Source organism: Mastigoproctus giganteus, chromosome 7 (genome assembly GCF_048544385.1).
Source record: "Mastigoproctus giganteus isolate SK-2022 chromosome 7, ASM4854438v1, whole genome shotgun sequence".
Lineage (NCBI taxonomy): Eukaryota > Metazoa > Arthropoda > Arachnida > Uropygi > Thelyphonidae > Mastigoproctus > Mastigoproctus giganteus.
In genome coordinates, this window is record NC_143581.1 from 174,990,189 (window position 1) to 175,017,666 (window position 27,478).

Consider the following 27,478-nt stretch of genomic DNA (forward strand, 5'->3'; position numbering starts at 1 on the left):
TCACTGGAATAAACATAGTGTTCCTCCTAGAAGTGCCCTCTGGCCACACACGATCAATATTGCCCTTACCGGTGCTATTCATTGGATGTCCTATATAAGAGTCCACCTGGTCATCACACACATTGCAATCTGGATTGCAGTGTACCCGATGACCACAAAGTACGCTAAAACTATTCATGCTCGTAGCGAATGTAAGCATTCAGTTGTCTCATCTCTCACTAGTATCCTACATCCAAAAGGCTCTTCAAGGCTGTTTCCCATCTTAACTGTACAACTTTTCCTGAATCCAAGAATGTTATACTTAAAATTCCGTACTGCAAACTTCGTTCGCTCCCTTCATAAGTTTATGGCATATTAAAATAATGATTTTGAGTACTACCCAAAACGTATTAGTAAATTCTGCAACCAGAGTACTAAAAAATTCCAAAAAAAAAAAAAAAAACAGACATCAGGTTATTTTTTCAATTACGCCACTTACAGGCATAAATTACTTTTGTGGGTTGCATAATGGGTCCATTTGTGTCCTGGGTTGTGAGAAAGTCTTTTAGGAGCTTTAATATAACTTCTTGATTGAGTAAATATTTAATGTTTTGTTGCTTCCTATTTCTTTATTTGGATTGTTGTTGTCTAGCACCAGCTGTGATCCGATTTGAATAGGAACTTAGTTGGCCTAACAATAGCAAAAAAAATTGTTGAATGGTTAACATGCTAAATGGTTTCACTAAACGACAACTGCTGATAGTATTCTGTTACCATCAGAAATATGAAATTCAATAGTACGACCTCTATTTCAAATCACTACAGAGTTCTGTTTATAAATAGGACAATATATAAAAAGGTTTCTATTTTTATCAACAAACTTTATTATTACATCGTGTTCCAGATGGTTGAATGTTGAACAACTTTTCCACATAATCGCTCAATTCGAGGTTTTAGTATCAGACTACAAAATAATTTTGTAGTAAACGATTGTATAATTAACCAAGAAAAAGTCATTTGACATTTTATTGGTTTATCGGAAATGTGCTTACAGTCCAAGCTAACTTATAAACTACTAGAGAAATACACTGAGTGGATAGAAATCATGGGATACCTTACCTAGTAATGGGTAGGCCCACCTTTCGCTCGGATAAGGGCAGTCACACAGCGAGGCATTGAGTCCATTAGTTCACGAAAGCGTTCCACAGGTATTTCCATCCATGCTTGCTGCACCGCTGTCCATAATTCCGTCGTATTCCTGGGCTTGAACGGACCTTCCCACAGCATCCCAAAGATGCTCCACAGGGTTCATGTCCGGTGAACGGGGAGGCCATTCCATGGCGGTAAAATCTGCGGAATGCTCTTCAAACCATGTTCTAGCCACCACGGCTCTATGGGGGGGGCACACTGTCCTGCTGGAAGAGTCGATTGCCCTGTGGGTGAATGATAACCATGAAGGGATGCAGACGATCTGCAAGGATGGATATGTAACTTGGATCGTTCAGAGATGCGTCTCGACGTACCCGAGGTCCCAACGTGTGCCAGTTGAACACACCCCAGACCATTACCGACCGTACACCTGCCTGAACAGTTCCTTATTGATATGATGGGTGCACAGCTTCGTGCGGTTTCCACCAGATACACACCCTCCCATCCGCTAGAAATAACTGGAAACGGGACTCATCATACCAGGAGACCCGTCTCCAACCATCCATGGTTCAGTGCAGATGCTCTTTCGCCCAGTTGATGCGTAGAATCCCATGTCGTGGTGTTAGCAATGGGATTCTAGTGGGTCAGCGGCTCCCATAACCAACTGCGGCTAATGCTCTTTGTTGAGACGTTTCTCGCACCTCCCTCGTTGAATTCGGTGGAAATATGTGCCGCTGTTGTGCTTTGCGGTTTGCTGAAACAATGCGAGAGAGACGTCGACGGCCAAGTTCATCCACCACCTTTTTCAGTCCACAGCGCTGTCCACGATGAGATGTTATTCCGGAAATGGCGTATTCCCGATTCACTCTTGATACTGTCGAACGGGGATAGTGCAATTTCTGTACCACTTCCGCGATACAGTGGCCCATGCGTCGGGCACTCGCTTTCATCCCTCTTTCAAGGTGGTTAACTCACGACGCTTATCCATACTGACACCGAATTACCGTCTACGTGAATGTAGTATACCTATACAGTATACCTGCCAAGCGGTGGGTTCGTTCACTAGGGAGGGGGGTGACAGCGTCGCGTTGCACAGGAACCAGGTATCGCATGAATTTTTTCCTTTCAGCGTATATTTCTATGACATGATATGCACTGTTATTTGTATAAGTTTAAATTAGTTGTCCCAAAACAAAAATGCAATTTTATAGTTAACGTTTTCTGACACTAAGCTCTCGAATTGCAGTAAAAAGTTCTCTCTTGATGCCTAAACAATGATTTTACTACCTCTTGGAATGTCTTCAATGGACTGAAACTGCTGGTCTTCAACATGTTCAAACAAATCTCATTTCAGGATATATCGAGTTTGATCATCCTTATGAGGTTGCATGACACTAATTGAAAGTAGACTGTTGCCTCTGGCATTCGAGATCAGTGGTTTAAATCAATGAGGACAATCAATAGGCAGTGAAAAATGATGAAAGCAGCACGACGCAAATTTCTACAGCTGTTGTGCACGTTAAGTGCTAAGGTAGCTAAGGGCATGCGGATTCAGTATATCGTGTCTGTATTTGAATGTACTGTTTGGTCAGATTTTTCTGTTAGCTGGTCAAAAAATCAGACTTTCTAGGAGATAAAACCAACAGTCCTAACTGTAGACTGATTAAATCCCTATAAGGGTGCGTACACGTAGAACCCAGGTAGCTGTTTACCGGACACCAGCAGCAACATGCAGCTGAAGCTTCTCACTGGCTATGAACACATAGAAAGCAGTTGACCAGTGCAAAACTTTACCGCATCGCATACCGAGAAGTTGCACTAGTCAACTGCTTTCTACGTGTTCATAAACAGAGAGAAGCTTCCGTTGTATGTCGCTGCTGGTTTCCGGTAAGTGGTTCCCTGCGTTATATGTGTAAGCACCCTAAGAATTCTCCTGTTTCGCGGGATTCCAATTCGCTCGTTTTCCAGGCGCGTATCCGCTCCACTCTCCTAGCCGAGAGCCTTTCTATTGCAGTAAATAGGATTGTTAGTTATGCCAAGCGTCTAAATCAGGAATACATGAAAATAAACCGCCATTAGAGTTTGTACAACATACGTTGTTTTTATCGTTCCCAAAGCTTCATAGGTGATCACCTTTACAGCACGTCATCCTTGCTTTTCTATAGAATATAAAGAACTTACGTTTCTGTAACCTTGTTTATTAAAAAGAACTTCATTTTCATTGTCAGATCGGCATTCAACACTTTCATTTTTGTCTTAAAAACACGTTCCAATTTGACTAAGAATAGTGGCTAGTCGTGACAACGATTTAGAAAAATACGCATGCCCAGTGAAGGTCACATCATCCGTCTCAAAATGAGACAAGATGTCATTACAGAGAGAAATTACAAATATAATTACAACTGAATGTGATTACAGACGTAATTACAGATAATCCCTAATGTCACTAAGACAAAAAAATCTTCATTCGTTGTTAAGGAGATCAAAGAATATCTGGAATGAACATTCGTGAAATACAATGCTGCCTTATAAAGAAAAAAAAACAAAAGTTCTGTCAACTATTTTAAGCTTTGTTCCGATTTAAAACCACCAGTACTGCTTTTCAGACTAATCAGCATGTTCAATTATCTTAAGTTATATACCTAATTGAAAAGTCGTTAGCTTATTATTCTTTCTAAGGCTTCCAACTAGACAAGATTCAGAACTCAGAAAATGACCAATTATAGTTGATGTGACAACTAATTAACTAAGTATATAATTGAATGTAGCTGATAATGAGTCTCAGGCCATGGAGAGAAGTAAAATCTTTCATAACTATACCGCACTTTCCTGTCTTGTATGCACCTAAAATATTTGCACCGATTAGCTGAAGAAGATAATATATAAAGCACGGCTACTGTTTCAAGAGGTGGTGCTTCATTAACGAAGAATAAACAGAATTTTTCAATAAGCATGATTTATAGACTCTCGTGAATAAACAATAATGTAAGAAAATTAACGACTACCGGAATATTCCTTAACAGATTCAGTGTACTACGATGTATCAGATGTCATTACTGAAACATAAGAAAATTAAAAGATAAATAAAAAATACCTTGTTCAGGTATTTTACCTCATTTACTATTATTTTTTTCTCTTAAAAGGACTTTCGCATTACTGTCAAAGCGATAGGGTGGAAACTATGTTATGCGCAAACTGAAAAAAATTAGTTTCTGCGCATCCGCCGCATTGCCCATTCATTCCTCCAACCAGCGTCTGCCAACAAACATAATATTCGGTGCTTCAGCCACAAATATGATATGTATGAAAAAATAAATAATAATTATCGGATGTCCACTGGTCCGATTTTAATGAAATTTGGGATGGCCCGACTAATCGCTCGAAAAAGATGAAAATATCAAATTTCACGAAAATCCATCAACTACGAGACGAGTTATTACATGCGGACGGACGGACATGGTAAGACCAATAGGCGCATTATGCATTTGCTAACGCATTTAAAAAAAATCTTATTTTGTCAGATGATTAGTGATTAAATCAGTACTTGGGAAAATGAAATAAAAACGACACATTTATAAAAAAAAGAAACAAATAAGACAATGTTTTAAATACACTGAGTGATCACTGAATTATGACTACCTACCTAATACTTCGCACGTCCTCCTTTTTCCCTCAGTACAACAGCTATCCGACGCTGCATTGGTTCAACCAAGATGTCGGAAGCGTTCGGGAGGTATGGCCAACCAAGCTGTGTGTAATGCGGTCAGCAATGCAGGTATGGAGGTGAATGGTGTATCCAGACGCCTGATATGCGTCCCACATAACGTCCCACAAGTGCTCTATGGGATTGATATCGGACGTGTTCGGAGGCCAATCGATATGCTGCAAGTGAGAACTGTGTTCCTCAAATTATTCCTGCACAAGTGCCTGATGGCTCGGAGCATTGTCATCTTGGAAGATACCATCGCCATTCGGGAAAAAGTGTAACACAGCGGGATGTACACCGTCAGCAAGCGGTTGACGATGGCGGAGACCAGTGATACGTTGTTCCACATGCACCAGGGGTACAAGTTCTTGCTATTGAAACATGCCCCGCACCATACAACCGCCTCCACCGGACTGCACTTTTGATACCATGCATGATAGATGAAGAGCCTCATGTTGCTGATGCCAAATCCGTACGAGACCGTCCACGGTGTGAAGTAAATAACGTGACTCATCCAATCAGCACACCTTCTTCCAGCCTTCTAACGTCCAACTTTCATGCTCTTTGCACCAGGCGATGAACCTTGGTTAGGAGAGGATGCCGTAGAGGTCGTCTGTTGGTATATCCCATGCGTGCGACGCATGGTCATGCCAGATATTATTCCGGGTTGGCCCATGTTGTATTGGGTAGTCAACTCTTCAACAGTGCTGCGCCTGTTCGCGTCGTCGGACCCTGCGCTCACCTCTAACATCAACCTTTCGCTGACCTTTGCAGTTTTGCCGTCGTGTCGTTGTTTGACCATTTTGGCGCCAGTCCTGGTACACTTTAATTACGGTGGCTCTCGAACACCCCACCAGTTCAGCCGTTTGGAAATCGAGGCACCAGCTCGTCAAGCACCCACAATCTGTCCTTTATCAAAGTCCGATAAATCCTTCCTTTTATCCATCACGCTCGGAATTTTGCTATCTACTGAACCACTGACACCTTATCTATGCTACGTAGGTCGACTAACTCCGCACTCTCGTAGCTCATGTGGTCAACGGGTCGCATTCAGTTTTCATATGGGGTGGTCATAATTCAGTGATCACTCAGTGTATTTCGCGTGTAACAAAATGACGCTGTGCTCTTTGCGTGGCATGATGCGCAGTTACAAATGATCCGCGTTCTTGAAATTAAGAGAAATAAGAACTTATTCCTGAGTTAAGATAAAATATTTAATTCGTAAAAACGTATACGAATTCTAAACAACGTCCATATTCTAATATGCAACTTAATATTCTACTTCAACTAAGTTGACATGCAACATTTTTTTCTTAAAATTTTTTTACAGCAAATTCACTATTACCGATGGCAGGAAAGGCAAGTTTTCCTAACAAATTTTTTTGAGACAGTAAATAAAGTTTTAAAAGGAAAGACACCTTGTCAGCAGCTTAATGGAATAAAGTTCTTGCAAAAGTTAGTAACATAATCAGGAAAGAGAAACATCATCTTTCAAAGTTTCTCCCTAAAGAAATACGATAAATGGACTTAGAGAGGCTTAAAGAGAAATATGATTCATGAGGTCTGGTTAATGATGTTTTGTAGAGGAGTCTGCTAGAGTAATGACAAACAGAATATTATTGATAAACAAATAAATATCATATATAAACCAGGTACACGAAGGCATGCTACCTGCTTAATGATATGTGCAATCGCAGTATCTTGAAAACACGAGTAACTCAGTCATAAGCAATATTACTGTATATACAGGCACTAGCAATATTACAGTACATCCTTCTCAGGGCGAAAGAAAATTATGTTCAACAAATTATAAAAATCTATGACTGCCTTAACTTTGAAAACTTAAAATGCAATATTCACAATGACACTCGGTAATCATGAATATTACAATCAGGCTGTTAAAATTACTGCATTCACTGATTTTTATAATTGTTGAAGATAAATTTCTTCAGTCTCATAGAGCAGATCTGAATGTACTCTCATTTTTAGCATTTCTCAGCAACTCCAGTTTAAAGGCAGCATATACTGCAGAATCATATTATCATATTTCAAGTCTTGAAGAACATCAACGGAATTTTACTCCAACAGACCATTATATACACGGACTCTTTCAGTGCTGTCCGTGCTCTTCAATGTGAACACCCTTCCAGTCTCTCTCTGTTGCAAAAAAAAAAAAAAAAAAAAAAAAAAACATTAATGCAACTTCAAAATGATAAATCAATTAATTGGATTCTGCAGGATCCCTAGTCATGTAGGAGTCCAAAGAAATGACTAAAAATTCTTCACTAAGTTGACATGAAAAAAACAGTGGTCATTAATCTCGACAGCAGAACTTCTAACAAACTGTTTCAAATAAAACATAAACCTGAAAAATTGATATCTACTTTACGATCAAATAGAACAGAAAAGAGGAAGTCACTCACGCCCGAATCAGTACTGGACAACTTAACTTACTCAGAGCTGCCTTCTCACAAAAAAGATGATATTCCACAATGCCAAAATACCCAACTCACAGATCATCTAATAACAGGCTGCCCAATCTACACTCATGAGCTAAAACATTAGGATCATCCCTGTCTCCACGAGTGGACCCACCCCACAGAACCTAGGAGTGATGTCACCGACCGGTGCAGCATATATAGTGACAGGCACGGGCAATGCCTGTCAATTTGTTCAGTACAAAACTCGTACAATGGAGAAAAGGAAGGACCTGACGGAATTTGAACCAGGAATTATTCGTGACAATAGGAAGGCGGGGCCAGCATCCCACCAATTGCAAGCATTGTCGGATGTTCGACAGCCTCCGTAGGTGAAGGGTTGTGGGAATGATTTTAACAGGGACACACTGCCACCCAACGTGTCGGGATGAGGAGAATACCAGTCGTTGACAGTCGAGGTGAATGGCGGTTGGCACGTGCTACCCAGTACAACAGACGGTTCACGATACCTCAGTTAACGGCAGACTAACCAGGGGGTAAGCCCTTGCATCCAACAACAACAACAACAACCAGGGGGCACAGAAAAATGTTTCCGTTCATGCCATCTAGAGGACACTCTTGCGGATAGGCGACCTGTTCATGTGCCAATTTCAACCGACCGTCATCGAAACCTCCGCCTGTAGTGAGAGGTCGAACTAGAATCCGCAGAAGGTGCGTGACAACTCTAATATCTTCTCTGAATTTAGCTAAAAACATTTATCAGCAAGATGACGATCTGTATTACTTGCTGTGAATGAGAGTTTCTGTTTGCAAATCCAAGGTCGCAGGTTGGGTCGTGACAGCCCCTTAAATGGTCACCTCAAAAGAATGTAAACAGCCTTAACAGACATCCCTACTCGATTTCCTTCGGTGAGGTTTCACCAAAGATGCAGCTTATCGCCCACCATTACCACAATCCATCAATGAAATGAAGGTGTCAAGATTACTATCGCCTATCGCCAAAGTAACTCTTCGCATACTCTATGAAATGTAGAAGGAAATTGAATTTCGTCGGCATATCTGCAGCCTTCTTTTTTATAGAGAAATAGGCATTAAAAGTGACAGATAGACTGGCCTATCAAACAAAGAGATCACCCTTCACTTGCGATTAAAGAAATTAATAAAATTGGTTAAACCATAAACCCACATGAAAGAAAAAGAAAAAAACAGAAAATTAGATGAAAGTTAAGTACGAAAATAAAATAGAATAAAAAAGAAACAAAGAAAATGAACAAAAAGAGTGATAAGCACTGTTTAATCACCAGAGTTTAATAACTTATACCATCTGTATTTTGCATGAATGCTGAGCAGTGTGTGTGGTTGGGTTTTGTAGATTAACAAAAGGACACTGAAAATTAAACGGCAATCATTAACACAATGTATCTTGCTTAAAGTATTAAAGCAATTAATAAAAAGAAAAAATTCCAAAACCAAAGAAATTAAAGAAAAGGAAAAGTTAGACTGAAAATCCAAAATCTGAGTGACTAAATTATATAACAACTTTTTATGAGAGAAGAGAATAGTTATCTCACGCGACACAACCAAGTCGAAATGGAAAAGGTAAGAACTTTTTAAAACGCAACAACTCGCTCTAACACAAAATCAATATCAAGACCATATACTCCATTAAACCCAAAATACTCAACTACGGCAGGTGCGAGCCAAAAAAACAAAGGTTCCACACAAGACCTATACGATTACCATCGATTCTGTAAGAAGTATGCATATTTTCAAATAGGTGTTAGCAGTGGTTTTGTTATTTATTACTGCGGGGTCAGCTTTCATTGGTTTTAGAGAGGTTTCCTACGGTTTTAGAAATTTTATTAGAGAATGTGCGAGGCGAGTTTCCACTTTTTTTTTAACCCCAATCTTTTCAAACTTAGTTTTAGAAGTATGTGTCCATGGGAAGTCTTTTCAGGCAATATGCCATGTGTTCATATTCGTGGCAAAATGTAAGCCATATACTCTTTCTATATGTTAGTGCGTTGAGTTTATAGCCTTTTTTCATTGCCTATAAACATTTTAAAATATTACGTTGCGATGTAGCTAGAAGGGACACCAGACGTAGGTGAGTTTATTTCGTATAGACTCTCTGGTGAAAACAAAATATATATTCTTTGTGTTATTTTCTTGCATGTGACTGTTTAAATATGAATGAAGTGTGTTTTGTTTTCTTTACACACAATATGACTCAGTCCAAAAAAAAAAAAAAAAAAAGGTAAATGTTTCTCAGAGCGACTCAGAAACGCTGTGGGAGCGTAAATGACGGTATGGTGGCAACGTTTGTAGTGAATCAATTCAGAAGACACCGAGGAATCACCTACAAATTGAAAATGGTGAGGAAAAAATAAGTGGGAAGACCAACCATTTTATCGCTGGGTTTTATTTGAAATCCTATGCTGATAATAATAAGGCACATTTTAATAATACTTTAAGAAAACTGTAAACCACAAGTACTGTTATTTTCATCCCAAATAAGTTTTCTTAATATTGACGACAATTAAAAGTTAATATAACTTGCAGACCAAGCAAATGTAGACAATCGAAATATCGTTTATATTAAAGATATTTCGTTCAATATAAACGATATTAATTATAATTTAATTAAATTATAATTAAAAAGGCCTTGGGCATCACGAGACATATTCCATGAAGACGCTTACAAAGCACAGATTGATCAAGGAACGCGAAAATTAAATAAACATCAATTAATAAATAATAACCAATTAACTTATTAGTTGAAACAAAAGAGTCTGCGAAAAAGTGAAGGGAGGGACATGGGTGAAGTAAGATCTCCAGATTATGGTATGGTATGGCCCTATCTAATGACGTGTCTAAAGATTTTCAGCCATCTGCATGGCTAGCACCTGCTTCTTTTGAGAATAGACTTGTTTTCCTAGCCCTCATGGTAACACAGTTCATATACACATCGTCCTCTTCATACTGGGTGAAAAAGGCCCGGATTCGAATGACGTGAGGAATTTGAATGGGTTTTTTTAATGGCTGAGTTGGACGGTCTCAGGCGAGGGTTGTGTGGGTGTGTTCCCCCCCCCCCGGGAAACTCGGGTTTTTCGTCCAGCGAAACAGTCACATTGACGCAGAACACGCGCAATTTACAGACATAATATATAGGGCGCAATATGGCCAAAGTCGCTGATGCAGCTAAAACCTTACAACAACAACAGCTCGTTCTTCTGGATGAACCTCCATTCTTCATTCTAGGTGAATCTCCTGTTATCTCCTGGCATCAGTCGGCGCACAGTTTGATATTATCTGTTTAACATGCGACCTGCATTCATGCATGGCGTTGTAACCTTGAGAGATATGAAATTGTTTATAGAGTTAAGATTATCCGCGGAAAAAATATCTCGGTTATCCCTTTGCGCTGAATAAATAATTTTGCGAGGATAGGAGATATACGAGTATCCTCCATGCTCTTGTTTAAAAATCGAAAAAGTGAATGAACCGTTAAAGTGGAGCATTTTTGAAATTATCACTGCTTTCCTTTTCGAATTGTTACCCAACAGCTTCTTCGGGGATTGGGGGAATATTCACCCATGCTCATGTTTAAAAACAGAGAAAGTGAAAGATTCGTTGTCGAGCATTTTTGACAATATCATCGTCAAAATACTTTTTTAGAATCAGACTTTCCGAGACAGTAATAGTAATAGTAGAGGCATGTGATGCAAGAAAGCAAGCGTATGAGCTTATGTAGCATCAGCCAAAAAAAAAAAAAAAAAAAAAAAATTCACATCTTAAATTTATTTAAGCTATCAACTTCCACAACGACAGCAATTACTCACCCTCTGGCTAAATGCAAATTTCCGTACATCTATCCTGCAGCTGTCTTTCCTCAATTTGAATTTATGCTCCCTTAGGTCGTAATCTGAGCAAGTGGAAGAATCCCATCAGAATTCACCGTGCTCAACCCGTTCAAGGCCTTATACACCTCAATTAGATCACCTCACAGGTGCATAGTCTCCACCGCTGCAATTTGCAGAATTTAAGCCTCTCTTGGTAAGAAGATCCCTTCATTCCCCTCACCAATCTTGTTCCTTCTCTGTACACGCTCAAGTAAATCTACATCCTTCCTGAAATGAGACCTCCAGAACTGTACGCAGTACTCAAGACATGGCTTGACCATTGCTTTATACAAAGGGATAATCACCACCTTTTCTCTGCTAGCAAAGTTCCTGTATATCATTGACAAAACCCCATGACCTGCTCTTGCCACCTGTCTGCACTGCTCAGAAAACTTCATATCTGACAGCACAATTACCCACAGATCTTTTTCATTTTCTACCACCCTACGTGTAGTACCACACAGCTGGTACGTTCTCTGGAGTTACTTCTACTCATAATGCAGTACTTGTATTTGTTAATGTTAAATTTCAGTTGCCACTTCTCAGCCCATCTGCCCAAATTTTGTAGATCCTGTTGCAGTAGCACACTACCATTGCTGTCATTAACACCCCTGCCAACCTTTGTAACATCTGCAAACTTCGACACTAAGCCTGATATACCTTCATCAATATCATTGATAAATATACAAAACGACAGTGGGCCCAACACAGAACCCTGTGAGAATCCGCTAATAACATTAGTCCACGAAGAGCAGCGTCTATTGATTATCACCCTCTGTCTGCTCCCACTCAATCACCCTTTTATCCATTGTAGCAACTTACCCTTAATACCATTCTGCTCTAATTTGTAAGTAGTCTTCCATGCGGAACAGTATCAAAAGCTTTCCTGAAATCCAAGTATATGATATCAAAATTATTTTGCATTCAGTTCCTTTGTAACCACATCATAATATTCAATCAAATTTGTGAGACAAGACTTTCCCTTAACAAACACATGCTGCGTCTGAATTATTGCTGCAGTCTTGTCTAGATGATCCTGCAATGCAATGGATATATTCACTACCTCATTCCCTTGAAGAGTAAATACTGTTTTTCAGTTTCGAGTGGTTAAGTACAGCTGTTAGCGAGAAAAAAAAAGAAAGAAAATCGTATATTTTTCAGAGATTCTGTATACATATGTGTGTAAAGCTGTGTCGTTTAATATGTAATTTTTTTGAAAAATAATTTTCTTCTGTGTGAATGTAACGAGAGCAAAGTTTCAGTTGTCTGAAACGAGAACAGGTAATATTAGTGGAAACCCAAACCTATACTCAGAAATATTACCTACCATTAACACCATATAATTTATGGTATTGGCTTCACACAGTAACTAGAGCCTCCTGTGTTACATAGCTGTTGGCTAGTAGAAACTACTTCTTAAAGTTGGAATGTCGAGATAAAAGTTAGAATTTTATATTTTGTATTAACAAGTGCTAGCCAATTGCTTTTTTTTTTTTTCAAATTTAATTTCTTTTCTATACTTCAAACCTCTTTATTAATGTTTCTTCTGAGACATTTCAATTTTGGAATCCTCAATAATTCTATACTAATTGAATGGTATAGTCTTCAACAACAACGCATAAGAAAGAAAAAAAATAGTAGGTAACCTTTATTTATCTTCTTTACTTTCGCAGCTGTACATTCGGGTTTTTATAATATGGAATGCTCCTAAACACTGAAATGCATAAACAGTGAAGTCTAGGGGTCAAAACTGAAAAATTTTCGAAACGGAAGGCACGTTAATAAAATAACTTACTTTTTAATAATCAAGTATATACAGCAAGACTTTCAGAATAACGGCACCTTCGAGGATTCAAGGTGCCGTTATTTCGATTTTTCCGTTATCTAGAAAGTTTTATTTTTAATATATTTAATGCAGAAATAATAAGGCTAAATAAGAAATAGAGAGATTAAGAATGCAATTTTATGAACTGCAAATAAAAAACATAAGCATGTTGACGGTCCGTATATTCTGCCATAAATACACTCCTGCTTACACCCCGTTCTATTTTATTTATTATATTAAGTTTAGTCTGCGCAGTGGAAACGTTACCGTCCTCCCCACACCAGGTGAAAAAGGCCAAGGTTCGAATCCCGTCGATGACGCGAGGAACGTTTATGGGCTTTTTTTTCACGCCTGCTGAGTTAGTCAGCGTCAGGCGTAGATAGCAAGGTTTCCTCAGAAATTGGGGGTTTTCGTCCAACAAAACAGGCAAATCGACCAGAGAACACACGCAATTTACAGAAGCAATACACATGAGTATATAATTAACCAGGGTGGTGACCCTAATTTAATAGTTTGGATTATATCAAGTTCATCACTATGCTTTAATGTTGCTCTTCTTTTATTCTCGGTATGAGGTTTATTAACTTTAGGAGCCATAGTGAGGAGGTTTTTAATTTAAGATAAAAGTAAAACAGCGGTATAATCCGTGATATCTGCAGAATTCACTTCCAAAATGGCGAACGTAAACAAATACAGTAATCACGTGACTTGCTGTTTTCTTCTTCTTCTTTTTTTTTTTTTTTCTGATTCTGCAACGGGGTGTTGCAGAATCGAAAACAAATTCTTTGACTGGATGTTGCAGACGGTCAGGACGCATGTGATTAGCGTTTTAATAATTCCTAATTGTAAGGAATGGAAATGGTTCGAACTGTAGCTTAGTTTTACTACAATCATGTATATAATTGTTTGATACATTGTATAGTTTATAAAAAATATTCTTGATATTCGGGTTATTTAAAGTTCGGGACACCGTTGTATCACATTTGGAATTGTAAGTTTGTTTGTTTTTTATTTTACGTAGGGCCATTAATGTTTAAAATTTTTGATTTTAGACGTTATACATTTTTTAAGGCTAAAAGGTAATGTCCAACAAATGATACATTGCTTATCTGACGAAATAATGCAAGTCCTCAGAAACCAGAAGCAATACGCTTTATTTTGAAGTCCGCTGTTATAGAAATGAGGACAAGAGCCATACCTTCGAGATTACCCTGTGATGCTTTTCCACAGTTAAGTCATGCACTTCATAATTGTGACAGACAATTCAAAAGAGAGAGACAGCACTGAAAGAGTCTACAGTTCATGTACCTCTAAGTCAAAGAAGCAATCTACGTCTTCAGTGTTTTTCAGAGTTATTTTAGGTAACAGTGATGGGCGGCTTGATTGATTAGATTTCATCCTTTAAAAAAAAAACTGAACACTTGAGTGATAATTATTCACTCGCCTAAAATAAGTTTGTACAAGACAAAGTCTCTGTATTGAAAGGGAAGATGACTTATTGATTTTGAGTAACTAACTGCATCAACGCATCTGTTGATGTGACCGAAGCACTTGGGAGCAGTTAAACGTTACGATACACTAACTGCCAGTGCACGATGCTATCGGGATCAGCTTTGTGGCTATGAACTAGTTTAATGAGTTGTGCGCCGAAATGGACTAGTGCAGTACGTGTGTGTGGGTGTGTGGGTGTGGGTGTGTGTGTGGAAGCCTGAAAGCAGAATGGAAGGAATCTCTATTTCACAAAACAGCGCCTTTGTATTCCATAATGAACAAAGCACTAAAGACGGGCTAGCAGACTGAATCAATGCGAACTTCTTATTCTTTCGGAATCTATAACGAATTACACAGAGTTCGTTGACCTGTGGAGGGGAAACTTCAGGAAAAGTCTCTTTTGTTAACGGAAATTTGCATTTCAGTGTTTAAATTATAATTATGTCTAAATTAGGGAAAATTACGTTACTGCCAGATGCATAAACATATAAACATCAACTGATAAGTTGTACTGAACTTTATTCCATGAAATACTTAGGTAATTTTTAAGGGCTAGTTTTCGTGTTTCGATAATGCAATTTTACAGTTTTATTGCCGAAGCAACAGATATTTCTGGATTTCAATCAAACCAACAAGGGAGTGCATGATGATACCATCTCCTTAAAATACTTGAAATAAAAACACTTCATTTGTGTATAGTTTAGAGTCATATATTAATATCGGATTTATTTTAAACTTCGTGAGGATTGAGTATTCCTTAAATGAAACAAACTGCTCAAGAAGAACGACCCCATATTCATAACAGCAAATAATATCGAGGGAGAAGGTTTGTCTTACTCCTTATTACTGCTTGAAGTTTGTCTATTGTCATCAGCCCATTCCTTAGGGGTTAAAAGAAAAAAACTTCCTAGTTCAAAGGTGGGCGATTTGGGATCATATTTCCTACTTTTTTTTTTTTTTTTTTTTTTTTTTTTTTACACTTGCATTTAATTTTTCTATTTTCTTTGGTTTAAATATTTTAAAAATAATTATATACTTACTTTCATTAATAGACTCACAATTCAACACTTAATGCCTATAGCCACTTGCATGTTTCAAACTTTATACTTAGTTATAGTAAGTGCCAGCTAATAATACCGTAAATACTCGAGTATAAGTCGAGAAATTCCGGACGTTTTAAAAATAAAAAACCTACGCGGTTACCATGTATACGGGCCATCTCAGGTTTATGCATAAGGAGAAAAATTTATGAATTTATGTTAACAGTTGTCGCAGGGATTTTAGGAGCATCGCTGATGCTCCTAAATACCCGACTATAACAATAACAACAACAACGTGTCAGTTGATTAGTTCATATTTCATTGAAACGGCAAATACAGAATCCATAGTGCACAGTGTTAGGGTCAGGCGCCACCTGTGTTTTGCCACATCTGCGCCATATGCACTCTGTGAAGAAATACAGAACTACTGTAAACGCCAGAAAAGTGTTGTGCGTTCAATGTGTAGTATTATATTGGCTGAGGGCCCATGGTAGAACCCCACGTTGCCTGCACATACCGCTGGGAGGTAGCCTGGCTTCCCATTGTTCTATGGCTTGTATAATATCCCCAATGAGGCAAGGGTTATAATTAATCGTTATTCTTCAGCGTCGTCTAGGGGTAGAAGTGAGGTCCAACAGGAATCGGTGCACAGACCACCCCAGTTTGTAATTTTGTTTAAATGCACTGACAAAGAGATATGGGGCGTGATGTCAAAATTTGCAGCTGCGAACATCGGGAAAGTGGTTAATGACCAGCGTCAAGAGATCCTTCAGGAAGGATTGTAGAGACTTTAGGTATAGTAAAATAAATGGCAACTATTTTAAAAGCTAAAACACAAGGTCTTATATTAGAAAACAGGCCTTGTGCGTCGGGTTGCATTATATCATCAAAGTTTCTTGGGACGACCGACTAACTGGTTAAAATAAATTTATTAAAATAAAATGATATATACATAAGATAAAACAGAAATAAAATAAGATAAAAGATGAAGAGGCACTTCGCTTCGAAAGCTACTATGTATTTTAACGCTTTTATTATATATATTTTAATGCTTTTATCTTATTGTATTTTAACGCTTTTATCTCATTTTATTTCTGTTTTATCTTATGTACATATCATTTTTATTTTAATAAATTTATTTTAACCAGTTAATCGGTCGTCGCAAGAAACTTTGATGATACAAGGTCTTATACTCGAGAAATAATAATCCTAAAATAATTTAATTAAAAGCAGTAAAGAATCAATCGAAGCAAACTCGAAAAATTTTCTTTGCAGTACAGACGACTATTTGTACTGCAAAGAAATAAGGGCTCCATCCTGTGGATTAATTGAACGACTGCTAGTAGAGATAAGAAGGTTGAATTCTATTGTAGAGTATAATGAAATTAGGAAACATCATTTGAAAAACTACGTTATGAAATTATGAAGGCCACACATAAACGACTTCTTGAATATGTCCAAAGCAGGGAAATACACCTGGTGAGACTGGAAAACTACTGAGTTTGTTAACTAGGTTTTTTTATGATCGAGAGTTTAGATCTTTCTGAGAAGGGTAATTTAAAATGAATGAAGGCGAAATTTTCACGTTATTAAATGATATTAGAATCACGAGGAATAAATTAAAGAAGAAAGAGTTATAAGCCGAATTTTAGACAGTTTTCCTTCCACCAAGAAGTTGTTAATCATTGGCATAAGTTACTTCATTGGATTTCTGGGGCAGACGGCTTAAGGAAACTCAAAGACCAGCTGGATCGGTTCCAACTGATGGAAACACATAGAAGGTTTTTCTTTTTCTCTCTTTTTTTTTTTTTGTGTGGTAGGGTCTTCTTGGCCGATGAAAAGCCTGTCTCCTGCACCGTTTGGATGATATTATTTAAATACTAATTTGTTTCATGAACAAAAAAGCTTAAAATATACAGAGAAACAAATAAGATATGCTCCTAACGTTGCATTTTTCACAGAGATTTGATGGTTGCTAAGAAACAGCATTTAGAAAAAGATGAGGAATTTGTGTGGTACGGTATAACATGAAGGGATTTTGTTCAGCTGTCGTCTTTCTTTTCTTTCGAAAACAGCGTTTTCTTCATCAATCAAGATAAAACTTTAAGATTACCACACTGAAAAAGAGACTTTAATTAAAATATACACACTTCTCACGAAATTAAAAAAAGAAGAATAGAAATGCAGTACGTACTTTAAAATATCTCAATTCCTGCGAAGATCACAATTAAAGAAAGAAAGGATTCAAAGTGAAAGATTAAATGTAAGGCGCCCCAGGAATATCGAGCGCTAAGAATACATCTAAACCGTCTACCTAATTCTTGTTTTTAGAAATATATAGTGGAAAATCACATTTTTGATTAGCATATTTTAAATCACTAGTAATCTTGGATCCTTTTGGCCAAACTTCCTTATTTATTACATGAACTATTAAGAAATGTAAAGAAAAAAGAAAACAAAAATTTACACAGTGCATAACAATTCTGGGTTCTATTCGACTAGTTTTTACAAAATGCACGGTGAGCCCATTTTCTAAAATTAACATTTACCGTGAAAGAGCATCGCCTTGAAATTTCTATAATTTTAAGACAAAGTCTCGTAAAGTTTGCCTCAAGACGTTTACTTTTTGGTCGGTCCGCAGAACGTTTCTTCACCGAAAATGTTTGCTTCGGTTTTTCAGCTAAATCTTCTGTTTTAGTTGCCAACCTGGATATTAAATGAGAAAAGTTAGGTTATAGTTCCGTGCTCGGTAAGCCTGTGTTTTGGAAGATAAGGAATTTCTCAACCGGTGCACATCATTCGAATTATTCTATCCATCAAATCCGACTGTTGGGACACTGAAATCGAGTATATTTATGGTAATGTTTGCGAGTACTATTCGAGTCATGGAAATCATTCAACTCTAACAGCAGTAACTGCGATGTCCACAAAAATTCAAGCAGCGACCGTCTCATGTAATCACAGCTGCAAAGGTACACTTTCCGTTTCTTCTCATTCCATCTGGAATGATACATCAAGATGAAACATTTTCATGCACGGCTGAGCGGTGCTCAACATCATTTCACAACCATGGCAACCGAGCAGAGAAATACAAACCAGAGGGTCCTAGTGCATGTAAGCAACTAAGACTAACAATCACATTCGGAGTATGCCAATTTGAAAATAAACGTGAACGCTTACCTGAGAAGCGTGCTGTGCATTTTAAGCACAGAAAACAGGTAAATGGAAGGAAATAGCATTTCAGACAGGTTTGTCGATCAACTGAGAGGAGAAATAAGTTATGAAATTGTTTGACGCATGCAAATAATGGGTTATATTCACGATAATATGGAAAGATTGAGTCTTTCTTTAAAATAAATTATTAAATTCCCTGCTAGAAAATAATAAAAATTATGTGTACTAAGAGATTTTAAGATCCTAATCTTAAACTGAGAAATTCATTTCCTCTCTCTCTCTCTCTCTCTCTTTTTTTTTTTTTTTTTTTTTTTTGCTAAAACACTTATGAATATTCAGTCGGTTCCTCAATGCTGTCTTTTTTTCCATCATATATTTCTCCATGGGTGAAGGCGTTGTTTGGTTTGTGCCAAGGTAGCTCAGGATATGTGGAGTGGGATGTTTATCATCTGTAAAAAAAGTGTATATTTGAAGACTAAGTAAAATAAAATAAATTTTCTGTTTATACTCGTAGATGACCATATATGGTCATCCACGAGTTTACATCGTATGACTATAAGAACGTTACCGTAGCTAGAGGTATCCCGCGAATACCAACAAGCGGAGTGAGTAACAATGACCATTCAGTCAGGGTCGTGCCTCTAGTTTGTTTGCAGGATGGAAAAAATAAATAAATAAAATAAAAAGAGAGTTCGGCTAAAAAGACTGCACTTCCCTGAATTTGGCTAATTCGACCTCGCTTGCAAATGCTTCAACAAGTTACTCGTGTTATTTTCGGGATTGAAACCCCAAATCTCACAACATCTCTGAAAAATTCAAATCTCTCTAAATGATGGAGCGAGAGAGATTATTGATATGGAGGTTATTTCATGAACTTGTTTGAACCAATAACTCCAGTAATCACAAAAGCAGCAAGTGACTGGCTTCATAAAAAAATAAATAAAAATCCCTTGCTTCATGAAATATGGATCTGGAAATTAATTTTTATAACGCAACACTGAAAGAAAACAGGAACTTTATATTTTTTAGCGTAACGTGACAGTTTAGGACACATGATGTCCTAAACTGTATTCTCGTACGTTATCAAGATGATATGGCAGAATGAAACTTCCTAAGAAATCAATATTTATTTCTGAAGCCATTGGTAAATTTTTTCGAAAATTTGTCTGTCTTTCTGTCTGTGATCTCCTTTGATTACACTGCAATTAGTGCAATCAAACTTTCCAGAGCCTTTTCTTTCATCCAGAAGAAAAAGTAAGTTTAAATTCGAAAATATTACCCGGATGACTGCAGTGGGTGGTATTAGTATTAGCCACATGGTGCACCAGCCAAAAAAAAAAAAAACGAATAAAACAATGATAAAAAATAATTAATAATAATTAATAAAAGAAAAGGAAATTAAACCTATCATCCTATGCGCTTCCCTCACCCGAAGGTACTATCCAGATGACCTTTGAATTTACCTAAACTGTCGGCCTCTACCACCCATGAAGGCAACTTATTCCAGTAATTTATAACTCGCTGGCTAAAATAAAACTTCCTGCAGTCCAATCTAAACATTTCTCCCCGTAACTTGAATTTATGTCCCCTAGTTCTAGCATCATTTATAATCTTGAAATTTCGTCCTCATTCATTTTACTAATGCCTCTCACAGCCTTAAACACCTCAATCAAATCTCCTCTAAGGTGTCTAGTTTCCAAACTCTGCAACCCACATATTCGAAGTCTTTCTTCATAAGGACGCCCTTTTTCCGATCTCACCAGGCGAGTTACCCGTCTTTGCACCCTTTTAAGAAGCTCGATGTCTTTCTTTAGGTGCGGTCTCCATACTTGAACACAGTATTCCAAGTGTGGTCTACCAAAAGCCTTATATAATGGGATTATCATGCCCCTATCTCTACTTGCAAAAGTTCGATAGGACACCATAGGCCTTCCTTGCAACTTGTTTACAATGCTCAGAGAATTTCATGTCTGACCGTATCGTAACACCCAAGTCCTTTTCCTCCAGTACTGGGTTTAGTTGAACTCCACCAAGTGAATAAGTTATTTTGGGATTACTGTTTCCCAGGTGTAATACCTTACACTTTGTTGGATTAAAGCATAGCTGCCATTTTTCTGACCATTCCTGAAGTCTATCTAGGTCTCTCTGAAGAAGCTCAGCTTGACAGTGATCATTAACTACTCTACCAATTTTAATATCATCTGCAAATTTAGACATCACGCCCTCTATCCCTTCATCGATGTCGTTTATTAAAATTAAAAACAACAGTGGTCCTAATACTGATCCTTGGAGAACCCCACTTCTTACATCAACCCAATCTGAGAAATAGCCATTTATCACAACCCTCTGCCTCCTGCCCTAAAGCCATTCTGCTATCCATCTAAAGATTTTCCCAGTGATTCCAACCTGTTCCAGCTTATAAAGCAACCCCTCATGTGGGACTGAGTCAAAAGCTTTGCTGAAATCTAAATAAACGATGTCGAAATTATTCCCTAAATCCAGCTCGTGAGTGACCCTTCCAAAATAGCGAACAAGATTTGTTAAACATGATTTTCCCTTTACAAAACCATGCTGAGTATCCTTGAGAATTTTAATTCTATTCAAATGATCCCGAATTCCACCCTTGATTATTGCTTCCATGATTTTCCCTACTACTGAAGTCCGACTGATAGGTCGATAATTTCCCACTTATTGGCACTTTTCCAATCCAACGGAATCTCCCCAGAGTCTAGTGATGCTCGCATAATTAGCCTCAATGGTTCAATGCACTCACTTGCTGCCTCCCTTAAGATTATAGGGTATATTCCATCAACTCCAGGAGTCTTACCGGCCTGTAGGCTCGAAAGTTTTTTTCATTAAATAATCTTGCGAAATTTCAATATCATTAATTACATATTTTACAACTTCGCTCCCACAATTTCCCATTGCCACAAAAGGTTTTTCATTTGTAAATATCGATGCAAAATAACTGTTGAGTTCATCTGCAACGGCAGCTGGTGTATTTAATACTATCCCCTTTCCCTTACGTAAAGGTCCGATCTGGTTTGTCCTGCTCTTCTTGGCTTTTATATATGTGAAGAATTCCTTACCCCCCCCCCCTATTTGCTCTGTTTGCTAGTGCTTTCTCATAAACTGCCTTTGCCTGTCGAACCTTTCATGTAGCTCTATTACAGATAATCTTTTAGCTGTTATAGGCTTCAGTACTTTTTATTGCTCTGTAACCTTTCCATGCCACCTTTTTCTGCTCAAGTAATGTGGCAACTTGGAACCCTCCTCGTGGAATATTTTTTTAATGGTAAATACGCATTCAAGGCATCTGTGATTAATGTTTTAAAAGCATACCACAGTTCAATTGTATTCATTCTCTGTGCGATATCTACCCAGTTAATAGAGGCCATGTAGTACCTTAAGACATCGTAATTTCCTTTTCTGAAATTAAAACCCATTCCTTTGCCTTTTACTGCTGCTACCTCTCTCATCATCATCCACCGTAGAACTCCGTGATCACTTCCTGCTACTGGTTCCTCTACTGTCAGCCCTGTTATGTCATCTGATTCATGGGTGATGTGGTCTAGGATATTCTTTTCTCTAGTACTTTCCCTGACATGTTGATATAAATAACAGTCATCTAGTTGATTTAAAAATTTTGTTCCCATGTCGAGTTTCCTTCCCTCCAATCAATTAGAGGCAAATTGAAATCACCCATAATAAGGCATTTACGCTTACTTGCCCATTCCATTTTCATGTAGAGGCTTTCGTCATAATCTTCACAATCACCTGGTCTGTAGATTACTCCTACTCGCATTATACCTTTGTTTCCAACTATCTCACACCATACAGATTCTATACTAAGTAGTGATCTACCAATTCTTTTCATCCAGTGGTCCTTTATTTCATCCAGGAGAACATGAAAACTATGTCGTATTCAAAATTGAATCCGGAACACTGTAATGCTATATCTGGGGTACAGAGATTCTTTAAAGTTCATTGATTTCCGCTGTAATTTTATCCCCTTTATAAAGGTAATATAACAATATATAGCAATTTTGACCAAACTTCAATAAACAAAAATGTTTCAAAATGATAAAAATATTTTACTACGAAGTTTTTTAATCAAAATAATATAGAAATTCGAATTAATAAATTTATCAGAGCAATTTACATTTGATTTAGTATTAATTTAATTTAGTATTAGTATTTAATTTCCTAGTCAATTCCAGTTACATTAAGCTAATACTTCATGAAGAGGGGTTCTTTTAGTGTACAAAGGGTACTAGGAAAGTTTTGCAATACAGCTTTGTTTATTTAATTTTTTCAAAGTAATTTCCTCTACATTCAATACACCTCTCCATCCTCCGAAACCAATCTTTAAACCAGTTCTGCCAAGTTTCACTAGGGAGTAAAGCACACTCGTTGTCCCAAGACCGTAGAAGGTCCTCATCACTGGAAAACCGCCTCCCTTTTAGCTTCATTTTCACATGCGGGAACAGTGTAAAGTCGCAGGGAGCAAGGTCTGGTCTGTAGGGAGGGTGCTCGAGAAGTTTCAGTCCTGTCGTGGTCAAATATTCGGTGCAGGCTTTGGCGCGGTGAGCTGCAGCATTTTCGTGATGGAGGTACCAGGTATCCATTCTTGACTTTGGCCGCAGGTTCTTCATAGATCCAATGACTTTAGGCAGACATTGTTCAGTATACCACTTAGCTGTGACTGTCTTCTGCGTGTCCAAAACGACACGTTCCACAATTCCACTCGATTTGAAAAATACAGCTATCATTTTCTTCTTTACAGATCGGGATTTTCTGACAATTACGGGTGTGTCGTCATCATCAAAGACCCAAACTTTGTTTTGAGCCTTGGTCGGCAGATCGTAATAGTACAGCCAAGTCTCGTCACCTGTCACGATGTTGTTCACATACCGAGATTGTCCCTTATCAAACTTTTTTAACATCTCCCGGCACCAAGTCACACGTCGTGTCATCTGCTCTTCAGTCAGTTGATGCGGCACCCAGAGAGAACAAAGTTTCTTCATGTGCAAATGATCTTGCAGAATCGAACGAATTGCTGGTGCATTTAGGCCCAAAGTATCCTCTATCTGTTGGTAGGTCACTCGCCTGTTTTCGTCAAGCATTTTCCTCACAGCAGTAACGTTTTCCTCCGTAACTGACGTTCGTGGCCTTCCCGGCCTCTCAGAAATTCCCCCAGAGTGAAATTTCCCCTTTGGAATTCTCTATACCACCTGAATATCGTTGTACGATGTGGACAATCATCATCTAGTGCAAGAGTCATTTCTTCTAAGCACTGGTCTATGGTTAAACCACGCACGAAATTATACCGCAAAACTGTCCTTATCTCATTTCGTGACCTCGATGCCATCGCAAGCACTTTACACTCTCACTACTAATGAATAACTGAGCCCATCGACTTGGCGCGGCGGCTACTATGCACGTATGAACATGTCTCAACATGCAGCAACGAGCAGCTTCCTGTGATTCATTGTTGCGTCATATTGCAAAACTTTCCTAGTACCCTTTGTATTAGAGTTAGTATTGGCAAATGAGACAGAAAGCAGGGTATTGTTAGTATTTGGAAATGAAGGAAGAAAGCAAGAACATCTCTTGAGAACCTTTCTGAAGAGAGGTTCTGATCTAGCATAGTGTTAGTATCGGAAAACGGGACACGAAAGCAAACTTATACATCATCGGCCTAAAAAAAAATTCCACATAACCTGTTCCCCACCCCAATAATCACATCGCAGGTGCCTAGTCTCCAGATGCTGAAATTTGTAGAACTGAGTCCTATCTTGGTAAGAGCACTCTTTTATTCCGCCCCTCCATTATACTCACTGCCCTTCTCTGCACCCGTTTCAACAGATTTATATCCTTCCTAAAATGAGGCTTCCAAACCTGTATGCGGTACTCGAAATACGGACTAACCATTTTTATTACAATGGGATTATCACCTTGTTAATTCCTGCTAGCAAAATTCCTGTTGACATGAGCGAGCTGTTCTGGCAGTCTGTCAGCGCAACTCTGAGAACTTCATATCTGACTGTACAATTACCCCACGCCCCAGGTAGCTTTCATTTTCCATTACTCTGAGTGCAGTACCATACAGTTGGTACGTTAATCTGCTAATCTGGTATTACTTTGCATTTCTCACCCCATGTGCCTAATATTTCTAGATTTTGTTGCAGCAGCATACCTAGATCATTGTCATTAGCCACATTTTCAATTTTTGTATCATCTGCACACTTAGACATTATGTCCGATATACGTTTACCAACCATCCAACCGGCTGAAAAAGGTCAGAGTTTGAATCCTAACGATGACGCGGAGAACCTTTTTTTTTTTTTTTTTTTTTTTTTTTTAAACTCTTTTTGCTGAGTTAGTCGATCTCAGGCAAGAATAACAAGGCTTTTTCTCCCCGACACGAAGTTTTGCAGACCAGTTACAGAAAAAATATAAGCTGTACGTACAAGTACAGTTATAGCAATATGACCAGGATAACTTTGGTGCTGCTGATGACAGCTCAGGTATAAATAAGGATAGCTTAAGTATAAATAAGGATAGCTTAGCTGGTTTAGAGGTTAAAAAATTTAAAGCTACTGAACACTCTGAATTTCTTATATAAGACAATGGACTTGATAAGGCTATTTAGAAACTAATGAATTAAAGAATCTACTGATTGAATACAAACAGCAACATCTGAAATAGAAGAAACTGAAGGATGACCTTTGATGAACGCAGACTAAAACCCAACAATAACAACGCATGTTGCTTTTGTTGGGTTTTAGATGCATCAGCAACTTAGTTCATATTGCGCGGTATGTAATATCTGTATATCAGGTATGGTCTGTGGCTGATTTTCTGTTTGCTGGACGAAAACCCGATTTTCAGGGGGGGGGAACCATGCTACCCTCACCTGAGACCGACTAACTCAACCACGTTGTGAAAAAAGCCCATAAAAATTCCTTGCGTTATTGATGGGATTCGAACTTCTTTGATGGGATTCGAATTTTATAATCACCGTTCTTCCCACACCGGGTGTGGGAAGAACGGTGATTATAAAAACTCTGCTACCCACGAGGGCCGCATACTTATAAATGAGGAAAAAAAAACATTTAAGTATAAGATGATTATTAATCTAATACCAAATGCATTAAAATATAAATGATCAGGATTAGTATGCCTACCACCAAGTGCCACAGAGGCCAAAGGGAGAAACGATATGTCATTGAAGTGGATGGCTGTGGAGTTAACGTAAATCCGACATGACGTGGGGACACATTTTTGGAGGGTGATGTGTATAACAATATATACAATTGTTTAGAGAAGCAGGAAAACTAATCACTGTGACCATGTCTTATCAAGTAAGCATACACCTAGCAAAGAGCCGCCACTCAGCGTGCACCGATTTTCAGTTGGTTTCCCTGAACTGACAGGAGAGAATTGATCAATCTCTGTAGATTGCAAAAACATATTCAAGAGCCATTCGAAGAACCTGCAAACACTACTCCAAACATATACTGAAGACAGTGCGCTTATCGGATGTTCATCGCTTTTACTAACGGCGACCTGCACACACGCATAAATGTTACATTCATCATATTTTGGGGAAACAAGACAAAGAAGTTCTGCAGGCCAGATGGCAGAAAGTGCTTTATTAAGGTTTTTTTTTTGTTTTGTCTTTTATCAACCACCCTTCTATAACCCACTAAACCACATAGAAATGATTTATGTGCCTTAAGATGTGTTACGTAGTAATGCTACCGTAATACTTAATGTGCCACACCTTTTGCTTCATCAGATTCTGAAAATTGAAATGCCACATTCGGATAACAGATATCAGAACATAATGGACGGGGAGTTCCAAAATATGTACCAGTGTCTGCACAAAACTTAGCTGTAAAAATGAAAGAAAGTAATAATAAAAAGGTTTCTAAGACCGCAAAATGAGAATGAAGAACCGATTTAATATTTTGTGTTTCCTTAATTAATTGGAATCACTATACCTATATTTAATGGCATTTATGTTGATTTTAAAATTTAAAATTGGCATTCAACCATTACTGCCAGAAATTTACAAAATTCCGTAAATATGAACTGTAAAATAAACTTGTTTTCAGCAAAATCAAAAGGAGTATCTTATAACACATAGTTTAAATACATAAAAAAAAGAAAAGATAAACTGATAAAAATATAATACATATACCAGTTTCCAAGTTCAAGAAAACACGATTGTAAATTGGTTTATGTATACGATGGCAGAAGGAAACACAACTACACGAAATTTTGTATAAAAATCGAATCCTGTCCTTTAAAATAAACTAGTCACATGCAGTAAGTAAGAAATATTTACAGATATGTGATGGAATGAAAAAGCTCCGTTTATATCAGGGATATTGAAATTAAATTTAGCTATTTACATATGAAAAGAATCACTTGAAATGACAGTGAATACCTATTTTTAGAAGTTGTCCCTTAAAGACAAAATAAATAATACAATTTCAGTTTTCATTAACACGAAAGGTCCTTCATTTCCCATTTCCAATTACTCAAAAGGCAATTGGGAAGGTATTAAAAGATTTTATTTCGTCATTAGATTATACAGTGTAGAAAGAAATCTTAAGTTACTTAAGTTTTATTCACCTCACAACGTTTCAAGTTATAACAGAAGAGAATAAAACTAAAGTATCTCGCTGCTGCTTCATCTGTTTTCCACTGCGTACTGGGTTTCCTTATTGCATTTGTTGTTGGCCTGGTGTATTTCCATTATT

The 27,478-nt window shown here is 37.8% G+C and overlaps 1 protein-coding gene across 1 annotated transcript in view; it reads right to left on the reverse strand.

Annotated features, from left to right (window-relative positions):
• The window catches only part of Trpm (transient receptor potential cation channel, subfamily M), a 715,965-nt gene that overhangs the window by 370,752 nt on the left and 317,735 nt on the right, over positions 1 to 27,478 (reverse strand). The gene's annotated exons all lie outside the window — the stretch shown is intronic.